Source organism: Cricetulus griseus, chromosome 7 (assembly GCF_003668045.3).
Source record: "Cricetulus griseus strain 17A/GY chromosome 7, alternate assembly CriGri-PICRH-1.0, whole genome shotgun sequence".
Taxonomy (NCBI): domain Eukaryota; kingdom Metazoa; phylum Chordata; class Mammalia; order Rodentia; family Cricetidae; genus Cricetulus; species Cricetulus griseus.
In genome coordinates this window covers 56,652,165-56,676,004 of record NC_048600.1, presented here as the reverse complement: position 1 = coordinate 56,676,004, position 23,840 = coordinate 56,652,165, and the positions used below count along the sequence as shown (strand labels likewise).

At 36.3% G+C, this 23,840-nt stretch overlaps 1 protein-coding gene across 3 annotated transcripts in view; it reads left to right on the top strand.

Annotated features, from left to right (window-relative positions):
• Gabrg2 (gamma-aminobutyric acid type A receptor subunit gamma2) overlaps positions 1–23,840 on the top strand; it is an 88,843-nt gene that overhangs the window by 55,195 nt on the left and 9,808 nt on the right. The gene's annotated exons all lie outside the window — the stretch shown is intronic.

The window sequence follows — 23,840 nt, the reverse complement described above, 5'->3', positions numbered from 1 at the left end:
AGCTAGTGTAAATGTGTTAATCCTAGCTTCCAGACCCAGGCTGCCTCTAACTGCCCAACTGAAGCAAATCTCTTTATCTCTGTGTATTGGATTTTCACTGCCAGATGTGCTTTCATTGATAGCATTCCTTTTTCAGAAAGCTGTAGAGGAACTCCAGTGAAGCAATGATTTAAGAACTCTGGGAAGCTTATTTAGAGTGCTCCCAGATGAAAAGCAACACCACCATTTTTTCTCTAATTATTATCTGTAAGATCTGATGGTTTGATGTTCTGAAGTCAGACTTAGCAGTTACGATTCCAAAAGCACATATACTTCAGTCCAAAGAGAAACTGTGGCATAAAAAATAAAAATGACAATACATCAAACATAAAAATAATGAGTTATTGTTGAAACTCCAGAGGAAGGAGGTTGAGAATGACTGAAGTGGCAAGTGGGTGTTTCATACTTGTGGAGTCCAGCAATCAGATTTTTGTCATCAGGACTTCAATGGTAAGCAAAAATAGTCAGTTTATTATCAAGGTCACTCAAAAGGCACAGTTCTGTTCTTGTGTCCCATATTGGAAATTGTTGGTATTAAGTGGCAAAGACTAAACATGGATAGGAAAGGGACAGGAATTACATGAAGAGAAACACATGGGAATATAGGCTTTGGATAGCCCTAGAGTCACTGTCTTTTTTTTTTTTTTTTTAACCTAAAACCAACAAAGGAGCTGCCACCTTACCCAGCTTTGAAGTCTCCAGTGGTCTGAGAAAGAATTATCTATGCCTCTTTAAAAGCAATCTTGTACCTCTTTTGGGACTCAAAATTAAAATATTCAATGAGGAATGCAGGAAGGAAGGAAATGAGAAATTAGCCTCTTCCAAGAGATGTAGACACAGATTTAAAACACTATCCTTTTATCTCAAAACAACAATGGCATGATCTAGCCTCTAAGTGTTATGGAAGGGAAATAACAAACTTAGCATTAGTGCTACTCTACCTTCTGTCTGCACCTGAGAAAGATGGTACCTATTTCTTCTTGAAAACCGAAAAACCTAGTTTTATACTTCTCCATGGATAATTGCTATTTATTTTCAAGCTTCATAGTTAGTACTGTTGTAATAATTGATAATATATTTCTTTTTCTGGAAGAATAATACATATAGCAAACTGCCATGGCAATTTCCTCGAGGAGGGTCTCTTGATTTACACAAAAACCTGAAAGTAGATGTTAGTAAGGTCCATCTTTCATAGACAAGGATACTACCACTCAAGAAAATTCTGTAACTAGTTCAACCCCTTCACAGCAATTAGTAAAAATAATTTGAAATCAGATGTAGCCCTTCACAAGGACCAAGGTCATAGAAGTTCTGCTCTGCAGGATTTCTTGTGAGGGTGATAGACTGCTGAAAAGTTGTGTCCAGAGGGATAAGGGATGAAGAGAAAGGGGAGGCCATAAAGAACTGTTTGCTGTAGAAACATTGTATGTTCACATAGGCATTTCTGGGAGGTGCTTGCTTGTCATGTTTCCAAGGCTTGCTACCGGCTGCACAGAAGGCAATCTCACACCCATAATTCTCCCCAGTTGTTAGCTGAGGAAAGGAAAATTATTTAAAGGTCAGCTAACACATATTCCCATGCACCTTCTCATTTTCTAGTCTTTTTGACTATAGGATTTCACTAACATGAGAAATGGTCAGCAATTTTTTATACATGAAGAATTTCTGGCAAGTAGTGGGTGAGAACATGGAATCATCTCATACAGGAAGTCTGATTCTGTACTTTTTTAACTTCCTGGCCTTGAAGCAAATTAACAAACCCTGAATTAGTACAGGTTCTTTGGGAAAAAGTTTTTAAAAATACAGAAGAACTATCACCTGTTGCTATTTAAATAATAGAGTCACGGCATCAATTGTAATTGTCTTTAATTACTCCACGCATGGAGATGTCATATAGCAATTCTGTAGACAAAAAGCATAGGGCTAAGAAACAAAAAGTGACTGGCCCAAGGAACATAGCCAATATATAAAAGATTAGAATTCTAGATCCCCTCAAAGCCTGCCTGTATACACATACGGGATGCTGCAAGATGCTCCTGACACTGGTCCAAGGCTCAAATCAGCTCATCTCATCACCCTGGTTATCTATGAAGGGCCTCCTAGGTACATAATAAGACCAACAGGACTATTTATTGTTCAGTGGAATAAAGATGAGCTCTATCTAGGTGAATTTTAAGTAGCTTTTATATGATTCTATGTGATATATCTACAAAGCACTGACCATACATACCTGCATATTTTTATGACAGGAGAGCACATCATTTGAAAGTGCTTCCAGAATATGCCATCTTCACTTATACTTTTCTGAATGAAAGCATCATTATCCTAAAAATACCATAAATTCTTATAATACCTCAGTATATATTTGAAATATAATTTGAAGGTACCATATCAGTCATTATCTTGTTTAAGAGCTATTGTAGTTAATTATGACTACAAGGTTCATTGTAGGAAGTTGCCTACTTCCACCCACGTCTCTTCCTGGCAGTTGGGAGTTTCCCGTCCTTGCTTACAATGACTAGTGTCTTCCAGACTCTGCCAGAACATTATCTGAGGGGTATTGTTGCCACCCCAGAACTTCAATAACAGTTATTCCCCTGAAAAGCCTTTGCTTTAACAGTGAATGGTGACTAGGGCAGGTTTTCCATAGTTTTACCAATTTAATACTAAATTAGAGGCTCTATGCTATCTAATTGCCTTTTCCTTGCAATTTATAACCTATTTGAGTTCCAGATAAAGAGAAAATTTTGATCTGTTTACAACTGTAGAGATGATACTTATTTGATGTTTTATCCAGCATTCTTACTGTTCTTTGTCTTTCTGGATTCTTTCCCCCACCTCTGTCCCTCTCTCTCTTCCCCATCTCTCTCTCTTTCTAAGCAATGGAAAATAGAACTTATTAAGGTATAATTGAGTAAAAGCTTGTATTTGGTGCTTATATTCTTGCAGGAAGGAATATAGCAAAGGGACACTGTTAGTTTCACAAAAAAGTTTCTATAAAAAAGAAAGATTGAAATGACCTCCCAGAGAGAGAGAGAGAGAGAGAGAGAGAGAAAGAGAGAGAGAGAGAGAGAGACAAACAGACAGACAGACAGACAGACAGACAGACAGACAGACACAGAAACATACACAGAGAGAGGCAGCCTGATGGGATCTATGTCATGGATTTATTTTTATTATTCTTTTATTTTTATGTTAATATAATTACATTATTTCTCCCTTCCCTTTCCTCTCTCCAAACTCTCCAATATACACCTCCTTGCTCTCTTTCAAATTCATGTCCTCTTTTGTATTGATTGTTGTTACATGGCTATAAGTATATGTCGTTACATATGTATTATTACATAAAACTTTCTCAGTCTGTACAATGTTACTTGTAAGTATGTTTTCATAGAAGGGGTGTGTGGAAGGGCATGACAGGAGGAAAGGAAATGTGATAATTCTATTATAATCTAAAAAAATAAAATAATTAGAAAAATTATTAAAATTAATGGTCCTCTTGATTAGTATTTAAAGTTACCCTATAAACACACACACACACACACACACACACACACACACACATAGATATAGATATAGATATAGATATAGATATAGATATAGATATAGATATAGATATTCGGCCTCTTCTGCTTCTGTTCAGCATCTTCCTCTGTAGCCTATAGTGTATCTGGATGTATGTGAACTGTGAACTTCCTTATACAGATACCTGGCAGTATGTGCCATAGTCCCTAGCATGAGCAGTTCACTGAATTGAGGAAAGGGAGTTGAGAAAGTCAGAAGAACAATGTAGGAAGAGTTCACAGGGCAGAAGTTTAGAAAAGAGAAAATTCACAAAAGAAGAACTGGACAGATATTCAGAAGGTTATAAGTAGTAGAATTTTCTCAGTAGTAGAATATACCACTTAGCAGAACAGCAGCGTATTGTGTAAATTTTAAGTTACAAGGAATGAACTCAGAATTGACACACATATTATATTATTATATTTTTTAGAGATGGTCATTAAAACAGTTTTACCTCAGCAGTTTAAATCTTAAACTTTAAAGAACAAATTGAACCTCTCCATATTAAAATTATAGTAGGTGGTAATGGGACTTGTCCTTCTGTACATAAGTTTCTCTTATTGGTTGATGAATAAAATACCATTGGGCCAATGTCCAATGTGTCAGGAAGATAAGCAGGGCTAGTAGAGGAAGTGAAATCTGGAAAAGGCAGACGGAGAGCTTGCCTGGGTCAGTGGCCAATTGGAAGGGAAAGAGTTGTAAATCCGTCATTTTCCGGTAAGCCAAGACCACATGGAAATACATAAATGTTATGGGTTAATAATTAAGACAGAGTTATCTGATAAGAAGCCCAAGCCACCAGCCAACATCTTCACAATTAATATAGTGTTTCTGTGTTTATTTGGGGCTGACGGGTGGCAGAACCAGCCCAGACAAAGAACCTCCCATTACAAGGTGTCATGAAAAAACCTGGGGTATAACTAATTGAGGATTGGACACCATTGAAGAAAAGATTAGAGAATGTGAAGCAATAACAGAAAGAAAATAACATTAGAGAGGTAAAGAAAGCACCACAGAGATATTGAGCAGATGTTTGTTGTCAGTTACAACCAATGGGGCACAGATCATTTCAAAATCTCCACAAAGACAGAAAAAAAACAAAAAACAAAAAAACAAGCAGAAGTAGAAAGAAATAGGAGACAATTATACAACAATTCATAAATTAAGAGAAAAATATTAGCTCAGAAACTCAATCTCATCAATCTCTGACCAGAGGAGAGAGAACAAAAACCATATCAAATTGCATATAAAATCATGCTTTAAAAAAATGCTAAGGCTTGAAGAGTTACCAGAGTTAAAAATAATTGCTAGTCTTATAGAGAAGCTCATTATGTGTCCCAGCACTGACATAATGGTTCAGAATTTCCTGATCTAATTCTGGGGACTCCAACACTCTACCTGGCTTCTGTGATCACATGTACATATATGCTGCATGAGCATACAATAGACAATCTGGCATACATAAACAATAAAATAAAATAGATAAAATTAATCTTTAGCAAAGTATTATCTGCATATATGAGGACACATATTTAGAGTATAGTGAGAAATTTGTAATGCTTTAGTTAGAAATTAGGTTGGTTTAGTAAAGTGATAGTTTGTAGGTTTTCCTCCAAGATCCATGTCTTCTTCATTAGCTCTAGGGAGGGCCCTAGTTTTCCAGTACCAAACATGATTTCCTACTTGTTGAGAGACCTTAGGTCCAATTAAAGAGCTGTTCATTACCATCACGGGATGAATGCCACTATTGCACACTTGGAGTTATTGTGTCATGCTGGTCCTTTTGTGAAATACAAGTGTTTTAGCTGAGTAGTGGGTGTGTGTATGTATATGTATACACACATGTATATAGAAACAATTAATGAAAAAAGAGGCCATGAATTTGGAAGGGAACTGGGATGTTTATATGGAGGTTTTGGAAAAGAGCAAAGGGAATGTGGGGCAGGGGGATAGCATGATTCTATAACAATCTCAAAAATAAAATAAATGTTTTTAAAAGTCAAAAACAAAACACATGAATATGAATTTCTAATAGTGTGTGAACATTATTGCTTGAAAAAATAAATGTGGTCACTTAACTTTTTCTCTTCCAAAAGGTGCTACACAAACATGGCAACACTTATATGCCCAGGGAATGCTAACTTGATTCATTTGCTGAAAACAGTTGATGGAGTGAGCACATGCTGGGCTCTTCTGTTTCATTTAGCACTTTGTGCTATAAGTTTCTCCTTGGAAATGAGAAAACTCATCTGCAGAAGAAACATACTGGTTTTCTCTCTTTATCCAAAGTTCTTTACAGTTCTCCCTGCATTCCTTTTCCCAGCTTTGCAGAGACAGCAAAGTCAAGAGCACACAATTGCTTTCAACTCCTGCAGGAGTGAAAAAAAAAAACAAAACAATTTTGTCTACAATGCTTTCCATTGTCCATTGTTGTCTTGCTCTTTGCTACATTTTAATACTAAAAAGTTACCAGTGAAAATGTGTGAGCTGAGGGGAAGAATTGTTCCATTACTCTTATAGCTATCAGCAAATTGAGTACTGAAAGATAACAAAAATTAGGAGCACTTATCTTTCAAATCAAATTACATGAATTTTCATTTTTATTCAAGGGAATTTGGAAGTAAATACAGGCCATAAACTGTGGCAAAACAAACAAGGATTATCATGACTTGCAGATGGGTCTTACTTGAAAATGAATGTAGAAGAAATGATGAGCACAGTCACTTCTGCTAAATAACTACCCTGTAAAAGGAGATTCTTTCCATCTATCTCCTTTTCACTGGATTTGTTTCTCTCCACCTCTGGGTCCCAAAGTCACTTAATGAAATGACCACTCTGAGACTTAATATCAGTTACAATTTTTTGTCCAATGGCTTAGGATTATAATTGGCTATCTCTCTCTTAGTTATTAACCCATTTCTATTAATCTGTGTATCTCTACATGGCCATGGCTTATCAGTGATGTCCAGGTTTCTTGACTCCCCAGCTGCTAAAAGATGCTATTTTCTTTCTCTTCCTTCTCCGTGACTCTTTGTTTGGAATTCCCACCTAGCTGAATTCTTCCTGTCCATTGGCTAAAACAGCTTTATTCATCAACGGATAAGACAAACATATGGTCCCAGCATATAGAAGGAAATGCTCCATCATTACCCTAGAAATCTGTTCTCCTCCTTGAATCACTCAGACCATTTTTTCCCTTAAAAATGAATCACGCACATCCTTCAAATCCAAGATCTAGCAATGGTGAACATATTTTCTACATCTTCAACATGTGTGGCTACCCTGGACAGTTCCATCATGACAATTCAGCTGCTTACACTTGTTAATATAATGCCTAACGTGAATGAGACCAGATATCCTATTTTCCTACCATATTGTCAACTTAAAATGAGAGGTTATCTCTTCAGAGACCTAATATGCTCCTTTATTGGAATTAAGTTTGATTAGATAACTATCCCCTGGATTAATCGATGTAGACATGAGAGTATTTGTGGCTCTAAACCATCACACTAGGGTTGGGAGTGCTATGAATACCAAAATACCACATATGTTGGTAACCACAGCCACTGGGGGAGATGGTAAGTGGGTGATTTCCTATCATACTAAAGAAAGTAAGGAGACTTGGAGTGTTTATCTATTCTACTAAGGACTATACAAGTCATTATCTGTCCGTAGACTATATTTAGGATCAATGATATAATACGGAATCTTAAAGTTTTGTTAATGTTGCTATGGAACCATTTTTTCTTTAATTTAGTTGCAAACATTAATATTCCTGAGCAGAGTGGGGTGGCAGGGTGGAGGTCCTGAGCAAGGTGGTACCTCATGGCATAAAGAATACCATGATTAAAGTTAGATCCTCTATGACCTGCTGATGTGTCTTTTAAAAAATACTTGGATTTCATGAGATTTCGTTGCTTTAACTTTCTAGGATAGATATTTTTCCAGGAAAATGATTGGATGGAGAAAGATTAAATTTTAATTGTTAACCTTGCCACAGACAGCAAAAGGGGAATTACGATCAAGCAAGACTAATCCTAAAGTTTTGTAGGATTATAGAATTTGGCATATTGTTAGTATTGTAGAGTTCAACCATCACTGACATGATCTACAGATGTAAACAATTGTGATTTCTAAGTGTGCATGAGAATAATTCTTGTTAGGGTATGTTCATAGAGGCTCTGAATACATACAGGGAAGAAATTGTTCAGGTAGTTCAAAATATTGTCTTTCTAAGAATCCTCCATAAAATGGAAATGCCTAGGAAAAGCAAATATTACACATTTTCCCCATAAGATAGGGCAGAAGGGAATATCATGCAATGGTTGACTTTCCAAGTAGTTACGTGAATTTTGTCTACTTGGCAGGAACCAAAGTGCAAATTCAATTTCAATTTCCACATTATATTTTATGAACTGACACGGTGAGAGCTCAAGCATTGTTCAGATAAACAGGCTGTCTGTGTGAAGCTGGATAGGAGAAATCTGTGTTTCATGGGACAGAGCTCACAGAGAGAGAGAGAGAGAGAGAGAGAGAGAGAGAGAGAGAGAGAGAGAGAGAGAGAGAGAGAATAATGAGGGAAATGGGAAAATGGCATATAAATTTGGCTTTTATCATGATTTACTAACCTATGAATTAAGCAGAAATGGGAAAGCTCAGTTTTCTTCAGGTACCAATCCAGTTTCCTGCATGACCTTGTTTGACTGGAGAGCATAGAACTTGGCAAGAAGTCAAGCCAAGCAACTCCTCTGATTAGCTGGCCCAAGCCTGTTTTTTGGTGGAGATACAGTGAGAGAGTGTATTGATTTCATCTCAGATCTCATCTGGGTCATTCAACTCACATTCAGCAAGTATAGTTCTTTCACTAGAACTTCCAGTGACTGAGAGACACTGTCAGTCTCTCCCATGAGGAGTGCTGACTAAGTGTGGTGACACTGTTTGCTGACATCTCTTTGCTTGTCTCAGTTTGTTTTACATAATCACATACCACAACTCTTCAGGGACCAATGCTCGAAGCTGTCCTGGCTTCCCTTCTCACATCAGGGAGAGACACAGGAGCAATTGCAAAATGATCCTTGCCTCAAGCTCAGTTCTTAGCAGATACTTAACTCCCAATGTGAAACCGCAATGGCTCCTCTGTCTTCTCTCTCTTCCAGTTGTCCACTGCATGCTCCATAATAGGAACACTTGGTGTTTCTAATTCTTCAGGCCTCAAGCTTAGACAGAAAGGAGTCCAAATTTCTTCATTTACGATTTGAAAAAATCAAACAACTTTGTGGGAAATCCCAATTGCTGTGACCATAGGAGCTGTGTTACTTGAATTGTATGCATAAGTACATTGCCCCTAGAAAAGCATGTACAGGGCTTTTAATGGAATCTCACAACTAGAAAATTTTAAATTCAGAAGCAGCAAGTGAGATTCAGTGGTACAGATCTGGAAATCATTCCTTTAGTGACTCTGGGTATATCCATTTAAACTCTGTTTCTTTTTTTTTTTTCTTGTTTATTTCTTATTTGGAGATGGTGTCTTACTATGCAAGGATGGCCTTTTGGGTTTGAGCTCAAAATACTTCTGCCTTAGTTTAACTCAAAATTAAAGCAGCTTAAAATACTCTTGCTTTGATTTAGCTCCTTTTTAGTATCTAGCTCAAATACTAAACCCTGGATTCTAGGATTACCCAATGTACCCCCAAGTCTGGCTTCTCTCAACTCTGCTGTTTTTCCATTGTAGCCATTACATTTTCTTTGATTTTTTTTAAATGAAAGTAGTCTAAACTGAATGCTTTCTCTTTTCTAATTTGTATATGTTTTTAATTTTCTTTTCAGTGATGGTAGTTTAAATAAATTATTTCAGTATTTGGACGGCTCTGTGTGTGTGTGTGTGTGTGTGTGTGTGTGTGTGTGTGTGTGTGTATGTGTGTGTGTGTAGAACTCAGAACTTGACTACCTAATTAAATACTCTTCTACAGCCCCAGCCTCTCTAAGGAGAATGTTTTTCCTTTAATAAAAGATGAATCCTAGAAAATTTGGTGAATTTGAGTGTGATGATGTGGCAGATTAAAAATGCAAATTGTCCACAGAAGCTGATACTTGGTAAACATCAGAAGAAAGTGATTTTTGCTTTTGTCAGGATCTAAGTATTGGATGGTATTGTCTATATCTTGACTATCAGAGGAAAATATTAAGGAGTAAAATATAATTGGAGGCAGCTATTTTCCTTTCTCTAGTGTCCTATAAGAAGCCTACAGATTTTCACAAATATCCTGAGATTAATGATTAACCTCTTGCAACTGAAGCCTATATACTGTTAAGAAATAGGTTGGGAATGGAGCTCCATTAGCACATATTAACCCTACAACATGCACAAATGCTAGAAAAGAAAGAGAGTTTCGCTTTTCTGAGTGAAAGGAAGACAGGAATTTCAATTCTTCTATTATTGAAAAAACAAATTTCAAGTAGGCTGCAAATTTATTAATATGGATGTCAAATCTTGGTAGAGAAATGTCTTCTGATTTACAAACTGTTGTCACTGTACTAATGCAGTCCTTTTGTTTTTAGAAGCTCTCTTTTGCCTTATTAGTTGCAAATCATACAAGTAGTTATTCCACATCAAGGATTCATTGACTGTGAAGCAGGAACTTAGGCAGGGGAAAGGCAAGATAAGGACTATTAAAATTTTAATGCATGAACTTGGTTCAATTTTTATAGTTCAAATATTATTTTCTTAAATGATAATATAAGGAAAAGCAAGCACATTGGATGAAATGAAACACCTGGTTGTTGATGTAATGTTTTTAGTATGACCAATGACTGCTAGCAGATCTCTGTCTCCTTTAGGACTCTGCTTTCTATTCTGTAAAATGAAGGGAATATTCTCATATCTACATTTCATTTGTACTCTGACATTTTTATAGGATGAAATGTGAATTCTAATAACATTACAGAAAGCATAGATGATTTTCTATATAATGAGGCCTGATAAAATTTTATGTTGATAAGCAGAAAATTATCCCTTTTGTTCTCTATGGTGAAACAATTATATCTGCATAAAAACAAACAAATAAGTCCCAACTTTAAAGAAATGGATGGATGGATGGATGGGTGGGTGAATGGATGGATGGATGGCCTCTAATGATCCTGTACACAAATCCTGTAACAATGGAAACAAAATGTGTGATAGATGCCTACACATCATGACTCACAGGACCCTTCTTTTGAAAAGCTGCAGTTAGAGTGCATACTGCCAAAAAAAAGTCTTTATCTAAATTTCCTCTGGAAGAGAATGCCTGATAATAGTCCTTTTCCAGATCCATTCTTTCAAAATGACAGAAGTGTATTATCCCTGAGACAAACAGATTGACCTTGCAATTTATTCTTTGACATATGAATTGAAAACACAAACAACATTGACTTCTGAAAATCAAATGTAAACTGAAAATGTATGAGACTACATATCTTTCTCATTCTCGGCATTATTTTATTTGATTTCAAGAAAAATTAAAATTCCTTAAAATCTAATGTAGCAAAGATATATGGTTGGTAGAAGGAGATGATTGTGTATAATGGGAGTAAAGCAGTGAGAGATGCAATCTCACCTACTAGTCAGCCTGCAGAGAGGTATCTGCAAATCCCCCTTCCCTTACAAGAAGTTTCCTCAAGCCAGGACTGGGATGTGGTCTTGTAATTTTACATTTGCAATGGAATCTTGTCTGTGAGTCCCAGCATGCATTGCAGTATAACAGAGAAAGTGCTAACCAGGTCTGTAACAGGTTTTAGCTTGAATCACAAATAAATGACTATAAATTATTTTTGTGACATGTTCTGTAAAAATATTTAAAAACGTAAAGATGTTTGTCCTCCATGTAAATGTAAAGGGTAAGCCCTACTCCACAACTTTGTTTTAAGATAAAAATACATTTAAGGATGTATGTAAACATAAGTAAAAAGAAACCTTAGATGGTAACATTCAGTTTCATTCATTAACACTTCTCTGCCTCAGCACCATTCTACCATTCTACAGAAATCATTATCTTTAATCTTTGCCACAAGTCTATGTGGTAATGATGGCTATTATTCCTGTTTTATATGTGAGAACTCTCCAATATCAAATTTAAAAAGGTAAATAAAAATAACAAAATAAATTAAAAGCTGGATTTTATTTTTCTCTGCCAAATGATTTTTTTCTGCATTTAAAAATAAACAGTTTTAGAACTGTCATTGGTGAAATTTGTCCTGTTTTCCAAATGTGCAGACTTAAATGTCAAAATGACACAAAATTACTAAGATTATAATCAATATTTATGCAGTATTTTCACTAAATCTCCTATCTGACTGAATTTGTGATATTTTATAGAGAATAGATAAAGAGAATAAAAGGGGGGAATATTTACCCAGGAACACATGGTAAGATGGAATTTGATTCTAGTACTGCTGTATTTTCTTCAAAAACTGGTTTTCTTAAAGAGAGAAGTTAAGCTTTTTGGGACCAACTACCTAAAATATGGCACAGTTTACACAGCTTAGTGTGTGTGTGTGATTAAATTTTCTTATTCATTTTAATGTAATTAAAAAATTTCCCCCTTTCCTTTCTTTACTCGAAACCATTCCTTATTCCATCTTACTCTCTTTTAAATCCATGGCCTCTTTTTTCAATAATTTTAATTATGTTCATTTGTGGACACATGCACACACACACACACACACACACACACACACACACACACACACACACACACACACACACAAAACCTGCTTGGCCAGTATGATCTTAATTGTGTACATGTTTTCAGGACAAAACCATTTGGTGTGCTCTTCCCTGGGGAAGACTATGTCTTTAACAGTTATCTTTTTTCCCATTTTTTATTTGAATTAGAAACAAGATTGTTTTACATTTCAACCCCAACCCTCCCCTCCTGCCCTGTCACCACCCAACTAAAACCTTCCCTATCGAATACCCTGTCTGTTCCCCAGGGAGGGTGAGGTCTTTCATAGAGGGTTTTCAGGATCTGTCATATCCTTTGGGATAGGGCCTAGGCCCACCCCCGTGTATCTTGGCTCAGGGAGTATCCCTCTATGTGGAATGGACTCCCAAAGTCTATTCCTATGCTAGGGATAAGTACTGAGCTACTACAAGAGGCCACATAGATTCCCTAGGTCTCCTCACAAACACCCACATTCCTGGGGCCTGGATCAGTCCCATGCTGTTTTCCCAGCTATCAGTCTGGGAACCAAGAGCTCTACCTTGTTCAGGTCAGCTGTTTCTGTGGGTTTCATCAGGCTGGTCTGGACCCCGTTGCTCATCACTCCTCTATTTCTGCAACTGGATTCCAGTTCAGTGGTTAGTTGTGGGTGTCTGCTTCTACTTCCACCAGCTGCTGGATGAGACTATAGGATGGCATATAAATTAGTCATCAATCTCATTATCAGGGGAGGGCATTCAAGGTAGCCTCTCCTCTGTTACTTAGATTGTTAGTTGGTGTCAACCTTGCAGATCTTTGGACATTTCCCTAGTGCCTGATTTCTCTTTAATAATGTCTCCCTCTATTGTGGTATCTTTTATCTTGCTCTCCTCTATTCTTCCCTGACTTAGCTTCTTGCTCTCTCATGTCCTCCCCCCACTTCCCTTCTCCCCTTCTCTTTCTCCTAGCTCCTTCTCCCCTCCCACCATGCTCCCAAGTAGCTCAGGAGATCTTGTCACTTTTCTTTTATCCTGGGGACCATAGATGTGTCTTTTAGGGTCTTCCTTGTTTCCTAGCTTCTCTGGTAGTGTGGATTGTAGGCTGGTAATCCTTTGCTCTATGTCTAGAATCCATATAAAGTGAGTACATACCATGTTTGTCTTTTTGTGACTGGGTTACTTCCCTCAGAATGGTTTCTTCCAGTTCTATCCATTTGTCTGCGAATTTCAAGATTCTGTTGGTTTTTCTCCCACTGAGTAGTACTCCATTGTGTAAATGTACCACATTTTCTCTATCCATTTTTCAGTTGAGGGGCATCTAGGATTCTTCCAGGTTCTTAGCAGTTATCTTAAACATATTCCAATAACAAGCCAAAAAACTTCAGTGAAAGAATTCCACTGAGTTGGGAAGAATTTAAAAATTGAATAGTGAGAACTACAGGCCAAGAAAAGCCAAGTTTTTAAGCCTGTAATTTTGCTCTACATCCTGAAAAATAATTTGACATCTTGGGGTCCAAGTTGTTATTTGACCTTTTGCAGAATTTGAAAACCCGTGCCTTTTTCCCCCTAGCTGCTTTGAAAGTTATTTTAGAAAGCTTGGTATTTTGCTAACATCAGGTTCTTCAAGCTCAGCAGAGACATTTATTTAGGAAAATAGAGGTGCCTGGGTTACACCAATCAGTCCAGTTTCAAATGAAAAGTTCTAAGTGACTTTTTGAAAGAGGGAGAATAAAATATAAGGAACCATAAAGCATTTCTACAAACATGCTTATTTCTCCAGACAAGAGTTTCTGGGCATAGGGATATAATCATTAAGAACAGTTCTTTCTTGTGACTGAGTTTAAGTGTAATCTCACTGCTAATTCCATTGCTTTTTAAAATTAGCCAAATTAAAGATGGGCTGCTTAATATCTCTCTTCACAGCCTTGTCTTTGGTCTTAACTCACTCAAGAAAGAAGTAGACAAGATCCATATGCTTGCTTACAGTGGCTATCTGATATCTAAGACAGAAATAGATTCTGACCATGAAAGAAATCCCTTCCCATTACTCCATAGCTTCACACACATGGTGTCTCTAATGGCAGCAAGCACCAAAACAACTGGATCCAAATAACATGGAAAGACCTCAGTAGCTTTTGATCAATAAGATATCAGATGAGAAAAGTAGAACAGATTGAGGCACATTCCAGTTACTTAAAATAATCCCCTAACATCACAAAATGATCCCTGACTAATCTGGGACAAGAACTCAGTCCTTAATGTAGATTTTCTTGTTTTCACAAAGTGATGGATAATAAACAGCTTCCTTGAAGAAGGAGCCTTTGTCCCAAGAGAGGATGGATTAAGTGGCTGCCTATGGCTGCAGATGTTCTCTAGCATGGGCATTTGGGGTGTGTTCTTCCCGCTCATTTCCTCCTTCTGGTGTAATTTGTTATTCCAGTATCAGCATGACTCCATATAATATGTTCACCCCTTCATTGTGTTTCTTGGGTCACAACTGACAAATTAATCATGATGTCTAGTTCAACAGTGCATAGAGCTCTTCCTCTGCTAGTATCTGTCTAACTGTGAAGAAAACAATGAGTTAATGACTGCTTGATTTCTCAGATCTTCACAAATACCTCTTTAGATTCCTTTTGCTTTATTAGCATCAAATTTTCTTTAAGACGTCAAGTACATCATTTTTTAAAATTATTTAAAATAATTCCCTTATACTGTTAGGATTAATAGCAGACAAAGAATTTATAATTCAATATTTTCTTGAATAAGGCTTTTGTAAGTGTAAAAGGAGGTTCATTTATGCCACATCCTATGCAAAACAATGAGTATCTATACATTAAAGATTATTTTATGATCTATGATTAGTGTGTCATTCCAAATTCGAGTTGAACAAACAAACATGATTTTACCAGTTCAAATCCTTCAGTTAGATTAATGTCAGGATATATTTGACAGTGTTCCACAATGTGTTTTATATTGCTATAAACAAGAACAATAGGAGAGATTGCTATTCTTTTATTCCTGAGAATTACATGCAGTTTTTTTTTTGTTGTTGTTGTTGTTTTCTTTTCTTTTCGTTTTTGAAGCTGGCCTCGAACTCATAGAGATTCACTAGCCTCTGCCTCCTCAGTGCTTGGATTAAAGACATATGCTACCACCACTGGGTTTTATATGCAGTGTTTTAACAATGGCTCATCAAGAAGTGTACCTACTAATGTCATAAAAGTTATTTCCTTGAGCATGTTGCCATTGTCCCTTTATTTTTTTCTTGCTTTTTGGGGACATATGAATTTGTTATTTTCTGTATCTTTTTCTTTTCTTTTGTAAATCTTTTGGTTTGTTTTGTTTTGAAAAGGCTTTATAAAAGGGCTTTTGTAACCCCCCCAAAAGTTATTTCTTTAAACATTTTTCCTCTGGAAGCTGCACCTTATTTGGACACTGATTTGAAAGATTCCAAAATCCTTCCCTTGCATCCCCAAATGCAGTTGACATAACACTCTTGGTAGCAACCTGTGTCTCATTATTTTACTATGGGAATTTCCATGATTTAGTCACGTCTAGACACCTTGCTATCTTTATCTCTTGCTACCATTATTGTTTGTACTTGGGTCATGGGACTAAATGTGCTACTAATAACTACTCTCTATACCTATGTAAAACATGTTTTAATATCTAGTCAGATTTTTGTAGGAATTATATTTATTAGTTGGTAAATTTTCTCCCCTTCCAATAGATAACAGTGACAAACACACTCATTTGAAGTTACAGCTTCAGGCGTAAAAGCCAGAGTCATTTTATTTAAATAAGTCCCATATTATTTATGAATGCGTTGGCTTCATTTCTAGAATTTGATGGCAGGCTCAGAATAAAGATTTGTTCTACAACGGTTTATATGGGGTTAGGCATCTGTGGAGGGCTTTTACAACATGAGTAATAAGTTATTGCATTAAAGAGAGAAGTGCTGAGTAAAAGATGCAGAAAACTGATATTAGCACACCCAACATGGTGTGAGCCTTGGGAAAGCCACGGTGCTCTGAAGATTTTTATCAACATTGAGTTCCTTTCATCTAAAACTTTGTTTCTAAATGGAAAACTATACAGTTATTGACCCAGGCTGCCTTCTTACCATAGAATGTTCATTGCAGAATGCTCAATAGTAAATGAAGGCAGCTTTTGTTTGCAGTTAGGCACTCCAGTTACCCAAATTAGCTTCATAAATGAACTACACATTCAATTGTTAGCCAGCTTTTTCCTTCTTTTCTTCCTCTGAGTCTCTATGTTACTAACCACTGGTGGAAATGAGGAGACCTTTATATTTCTGCAGCAAGCATTATGGTTTAGGAAGCAAGAGTCTTGGTTTTGCCAATGATCAGTTCTCTCTTTCTTCATGCATGGGCCTTAACAGGTTTAGTCTTCCAGGGTGGTAGAGATACCTCCTGAGGTGCCTATTATGGTTCGGTATTACATCTCTGTATGGTGTTTAATGATATTAAAAAGGTTACCCTACTTCAAAATAACTAGCATTAATGAACCTTCCATTATGTGTTTGAAGTTGTCCTGAACTATAAATGTATGAGCGTTTTCTTTCATGTCCTCACTAACCCAATTATTATTCTCATTTATAGATAAGGATATTGAGGTTCAGGGAATTAAAAAGAAATGTCTGAAGTCATGTACCAGTTAATGACATGACTAAGTTTTTCACCCTAGCTGACCAGATGGGTCACTGATGCTGCTGCCAACTTTTCAATTTCCTTGGTCTCAGGGATCCATCTCCTGGATGCTTAATGGTTTACTGTTAATAGTTCAGGATTGTGTCTTTCTCTGACCAAAACAACTGTCACATCTGGAGAGTAAGACTTTACTACATTATTGTACCAGAAACATCCTTGTCTCCAGGTAAGAACAAGGCTGTGGCAAATTTTGTTCCTGAACCTCCAGAATCTCTCTATGAGCTGGAGCAATCCATACTTATCTTTTATTTCCACTCTTTCTTGTTTTCCTCATTGTGCTGCTCTGAGAGTCAAACACCAACAGGTTACTCACAAGATTCATGGACTCGGCTCTTTTGGAAAGCCTAAACTTAAGCAGGCCTGCTTCTTCTATTGCTCTACACTCCTGTCCTTATCAGAGATTTGGATGGAGTCTTGAAAAGGCAGACTTGATTTTGAAAGCTTACATTACTTATACTTTTAATTTTCAATTTTTCTTCTGTAGTTTCTTTTTGTTCTTTAGCTTTCAACATTCGAAGATGAAAAATAAGACAAATGAGATCAGTGTATTAGACACACACAAAACAATAAGAAACAAAACAAAGCACTAACAAAAACAAACAAACAAACAAACAAACAAACAAACAAAAAACCCTAAAACACACCTATCAGACTTACCTTAGATCTCCAGTAGTTTTAGCTACCAATTCTGGTTGTAGTCTTCTCCACTAAAGAGATCCACTCAATATGCCGAATAGTGCAGTATTTGCATAGAGTCTATGTCCTGCCTTCTTTTCTTGTTGGCCAGCAGGTAGCATTAGTTAAGCTCACTATGAGCTTGTATCTACAATATAAGTGATTAAATCTAGCAACCAGTACAGAAAATATATTTACTGTTCATTTCTTTTTTATTTTTTAAATTTAAATTAGAAACAAGCTTGGTTTACATGTCAATCCCAATTCCATCTCCCTCCACTCCTCCTCTGCCCACCACTTACCCCCTATCCCATCCCCTTTCTGCTCCCCAGAGAGGATGAGGCCTGCCATGGGGGATCTTCCAAATTTGAAGCAGGGCCTAGGCTGAGAGAGTATCCCCCATGTTGAGTAGGCTCCCAAAGTCTATTCGTGTACTAGGGAAAAATACTGATCCACTACCAGAGGCCCCATAGATTAACCAGACCTTAAAACTGACATTCATGTTCCGGGGGTCTGGAACAGTCCTATAAGCCACCCTAGAGCCTTCATCAAGTAGCTGATGGAAGCAGAAGCAGACGTCCATAGCTAAACACTGAGCTGAACTCTGGAATCCAGTTGCAGAGAGGGAGGAATGATGAGCAAAGAGGTCAAGAACAGGCTGGAGAAACCCAGCGAAGCTCATGGACTGCAGAGAGATAGCTGGGAAACCAGCATAGGAATGTACATTTCTTTGTAAGTTAAAATTTGGTACTTCAAAAGCTCTATGTGGCTTCAAAGATTTCCTGAAGTAAAGCATTTATTTATTAACAAATAATATTGTCTTCCTTCTCTATAACACTCATTGATTTTCCAGAAGAACAAACTGCAGGACAAAATAAGTAAACTACATCTCCCACTGACTTCATAGACAACTTTTAACCATGATACATACTGTGGAATATTAGTTTATGCTGTGGAATATTTGTTTGATGATGCAAAGATGTATTGCATTCTTTTATGTTGCATTTGTTTAACTCTGTAAAGCTTGTTAGTTTGCCTGTCTAAAACACCCACTTTTTCTAATAAAGAGCTGAATGGCCAATAGGTAGTCAGGTAATAGAAATAGGCCAGGCTTCCAGGGAAACAGAATAAATAGGAGGAGAAAACTAGGCTCAAGGAAAGGATGAGAATCAAGAAAAGGGGAAGAGGAGGATGTCATTGGCAAGCCACCCAGCCACACAGCCAGCCATGGGGTAAGAAGGAAAGAAAGGTATTTAGAATGAATAAAATTAAAACCCTAGAGGCAATCTGTATTTAATTTAAGTTAGAAAAGCTGGCTAGAAACAAGCCAAGCTAAGGCTGGGCATCAAGAAGTAAGAATTAATCTCCATGTATTTATTTGGGAGCTTGGTGGCAGGTACCCAAAGAGTAAAATCCAATGATGATACATAGGGTAACATAGAATTTATATTAATAAAATTCTCCTAATTACAATCTTACTGATATATTACTACAAGACCTTTCTGAGGGCATTTGAACCTATGCAGAGTTTTACAGTGACAGGGTAAATTAATCATCAGTTGATAAGTGAAAGAATTTATTTCCATAATGGTGGGGACATAGAGATGTATCAAAACATTCTTAAGACAAGAAGTCCCAGAATGGAGTGAGGCTTTTATAGAACTACAAAAACCTCTAATTAGAGAAGAAACAGTATTCACATGAGGCTGGCATCAGAAGAAATACAGTATGAAGCCTTATAATATAACATTAAAAACTTTCAGTGACTTCTGATATTTGTGGGTGATTGTTGATCATGTCCAAGATATATTTATGTATGTGACATGATCAGAGGTCAAAGAACACTTCTAAAATTTAAGGACAATATATGACACACAGTAACAATGGAGAGAAAAGCAACCCCTTGGAAAAATATAGAGCACATCTAGCTAGATGGTCATAAAATGGGAGAGTATGAATGGTGTGAGACAAGGTTGTGCTGAATCAGTATGCACTAGAACTTGCTACAACTAAGAAACTGTTCTCCAAGCTTTACCATGCAAAGCAAACCCTAATTGCTAGCCATTTGTAGGACTGAGCATTTGAAATGTGCTTTAGCTAACTGACACATTACTTTTCTTTCATTCTTTTTTATTTTATATTTTGGTGTTTCAAGACAGGGTTTCTCTGTGTAACAACCCTAGCTGTCCTAAAACTCACTTTATAGAACAGACTGAACTCACAGAGATCCACCTGCCTGTGCTTCCCTAATCCTGGGATTAAAGGCATGCACCACCACCATCCAACTACTTTTTGCATTTAACTCAATTTTAAGTTATAACTATTATGGCCACCATTCTAGAAAGCACAGGTATAGACCTGCTGTGGAATATGTGTGTGTGTGTGTGTGTGTGTGTGTGTGTGTGTGTGTGTGTGTGTGTGTGCACCCACATGCACATATGTGTGATGGTGGTGGTTTGTGCATTATTAGAAGGTTGAAATGTGTAAAAGTTCAAGAGAATCCATGAGGGAGATGATGGAAATGTAGAGAAATCACAAAAGCATGAAATGAAAATATTAAACTTTATTTAGCTGAGGTTTGGAAAACACAAAAGGGATTACCAAAGATAAATGAATAGCTTAAAATCAAGTTATTATATTTGAGAGAATACAAATCTAAGACAGATTTCTTTCCTCAATGACTGTTGGGGATTCTGTATATAATAAAGATATTACTTTTGATACCATATTTGTTTAGAAAATAGTTTATTCAAGGGTAGCATTTTGCATTTCACAAAAAATGTAGAATTCATTATAATTAGAAGTTCTAAGAAACAGCACACTTGTTTCTATTTCTTTCTGTCCTCTATATTTAATGACACAGCCTCATTCTTTTCTACTTTAAGTTACAAAGGTAGTCTATCTATTTTGTTTTTGTGTTATGAAGGTAGTCTATATACTCTGTGTTTCATTTAGATTCACTCATGAATATATATATGTAGTGTGTATTTGTGTGCTATGATCAAGGACAGATTTATGCAAGTTAGTCAGTCAGTCAACTGTCTTACTATGGAATGTTGCCTACCTTGGATCTCAGTGTTGAACAAGGTGATAAAGGCAGGTGGAGTGTGTCTCATCTTCCACTGGCTTCTAGTGAGATGATGACGTTCACTCAGTCTAATCCCTTTAACACAGGATCAGTTGTGAGATCATGAAAGTCTTTATTTTCAGTGCAGCAAATTGAGTGCTCTTTGCAGAACCATGAAGAAAAATGTTTTGTTGGCAAGGAAGGTACATTTGAAAGGATAATAGAATAAAATACCATTTGCCTCTACTGTAAACCTAATCAGATATGCTTGGTTCCACTATATGTAAACATTAAAAATCATGAGAGACAAATAATGGGGAGGAATATTTGAAGGTCTTGGTTTTGATTTTATTTTTTTCACCATCAGACAAAGTGTTTAAACACATGCCAACCATACAAACCAGTGCTACATGAAGCAAAACCTCACTACCAGAAACTGGAAGGTAACTTCTCTCATTACCACAGAGCTTCTAAAGAGGCAAATTATCTCTATGAAATCATTAAGATTTTCAGCATAGACACATCACAGTTTCATCTATAAAAGAACAGGCCAAACATCTACTGAATACAGAATACTAATGCTTTCATCTGACTGTTTATTACCTCAGGTAAAAAGTAAATAGAGCCTCATTTTTCACTGACATTGAGGATTTGCCTTCTCAAACCAGTCATAGCAAGTTTCCTAAGAAATAAGAAAAAGGATTAATACTTGTGTTTATTAATTCAAATTATATATTTCATGCCTTTAAATAATAGTCTGTATCTTTCCATGCTAAGTATAAGCAGGGTTGGGACTAATTTGTCAAATGTTAAGACTCTAAGTATCATGTGTTTGGACTTATCAATGGAGCAGTTAGATTTGAAGAGTCTGAAGTCACCATCTTTGACTTGCTTAGCATTTTGGGGCTTGGGGAGTCACTGATGCATCACTTTAAGAGGATTAGGTTTTCCTGGCTCCTCAGCATAAGAGTTTTTAAGCATATAAAAAAACCGATATGGCCTTGGTGATAAGACAGGCAGCAAGCTGTCTCTGTGAAGCTGCTTTGCTTTTAAATGACTTGGTCTGGAGTTTGAATCCTTAATCCTTTGGTAGAAAAGCTTTAGGGTTTGCAGCCAAGAAATGGAGGCATTCAAAAGCTATTACCTTATAATAGAGGCTGCTAAATAAGTAGACTGTGAGAGTGTAGACCCAGGCCTAGGGGGAAATGAAGAATTAAATCAAGATGACAATCTTATTAATGCTGAACAAAATTAAAGTTCACTTTTGAGGAGTCAGATCATTAACATAAAAGTGTAGGCTCTCCTTTGATTATACAATATGAAGTTCCTAAAGTTTTGTGTCAATTTATCTAAAATCTTACAATTTCTAAATTGTAATTAATGTATGTTTAAATATAGTGAAAACTCATGGGAGAAAAGGTATCTTCAGATATTATTTTTATAAATTTTATAAAGAAAATTCCCTACTCATTCTGCTTTCCATATGAAATAAATAAGCTTACATTTGTTTTTGCTGTGACCATAGAAATGAGAAAGAAAAAGATCTGTGTATATTATACTAAAAATCAGGATAAAAACAGAGAAATTAATTTATGAAATATTATTCAGATATTCAGATAAATCAACACAGAGAGCTATAGTCTTAGGAAATTACTTAAAAGTGAGTTAACAGAGTTGAAAAGTTTCTACCTTTGAAGTTTTGTGCATAATTCCAAAATAATTACTACTCATTGTTAACCATGAGGGTACTGGTGTTCCCACTGAAAGCCAGGTGAACCATTCTTCAGTCAGGGTTAAATGAGACAAGGGAGGGTTTGTGAAGATACCAATATGCAATAATGAGAGTTATCTAAAATTTCAGTATTGAGAATATCCAGAGCATGGGGGTGGGTGTATCTTCAGTTTCTTAAAGAGCAGCCAAAGAAAGGGTATCACAGCAGTTTGTAAGAGTCTAAGTCCTAAGACTGCTGAAGTTGTAACACCCCATTGAATCAATTTCTCTATGAGGCTTTTCACATCAGTTTCTTGTTTTTGCATCAGCTTCATTAAGTCATGAGTAAATAAAAACAGGCACAAAGCCAAACTATCCAGTTGCTGCACATGATTACACTTCAACTGTGTACACATGTTAGAACAAAATATAATACAGTGAAAGCAAACACTTGAAAATGGGATCCATGTATAATCTCACATTTGACTAAAGATGCAGTGTTTGAAATTACCATAGAAGGTATAAATGTGTACTAGGTGAGAGATGAACCATGGTACAAACTTGTAATTTTGAAAACTAGAGTGGATTGTTTTATAGACATGGTACAAGCTGGTGACACGGGGTTTTACAAACAATTTATGCAAAGTCACTTTTGAAATTCAATGACTTTAGATCATCTTATGTATTTTATTCACATGAATAGCTATATGACTATTCTTTTGATTGCTTGGAGCTTTTTTAAATACATTCCTTATAATTTTAAATATAAATTATTGGTAGATGTTTTTCATTGTCTTTTTATTTGTTTTCTGTTTTATTTATTTATTTATTTATTTATTTATTTATTTATTTATTTATTTTTGGTTTTCTTTGTTTCTTTGTTTGAGATCCAGTACCACTATATAGCTCTTGCTGGCTGGGAACTCACTATGCATCCCAGGCTGCTAGGCAGGCTTTGAACTAGGCAATTATCCTGCTTCATGCTGGGATTAGAGACGAGTTCCATGATACATTAAGAAATAATAAATTCATTTAAAAAGGTACAATCAGTTTAGTGCATGGAACTCACAAATATGAATATCACAGATTCAGAGTAAGGTAATCAACCACTCCAATACATACTTGCACAGTCTAAAAATCTTTGAGTCTCAGTGAACTGTTCCATTAGAATGGCTATTCAGTATCAATGGGGCTTTGATTCAGGTTTTGTATCATCACTAGCAATTACATTTGTATACACTTACTTACCACAAAAACGAAAAAAAGTACTATAACCGCAGAAACCAGAAAAAAAATCAATAGCAGTATATTATCTTTCATGCTTCATGAGACAGACGTTTTGCCTACATTCCATTCTTCTTCATCTCATAATAT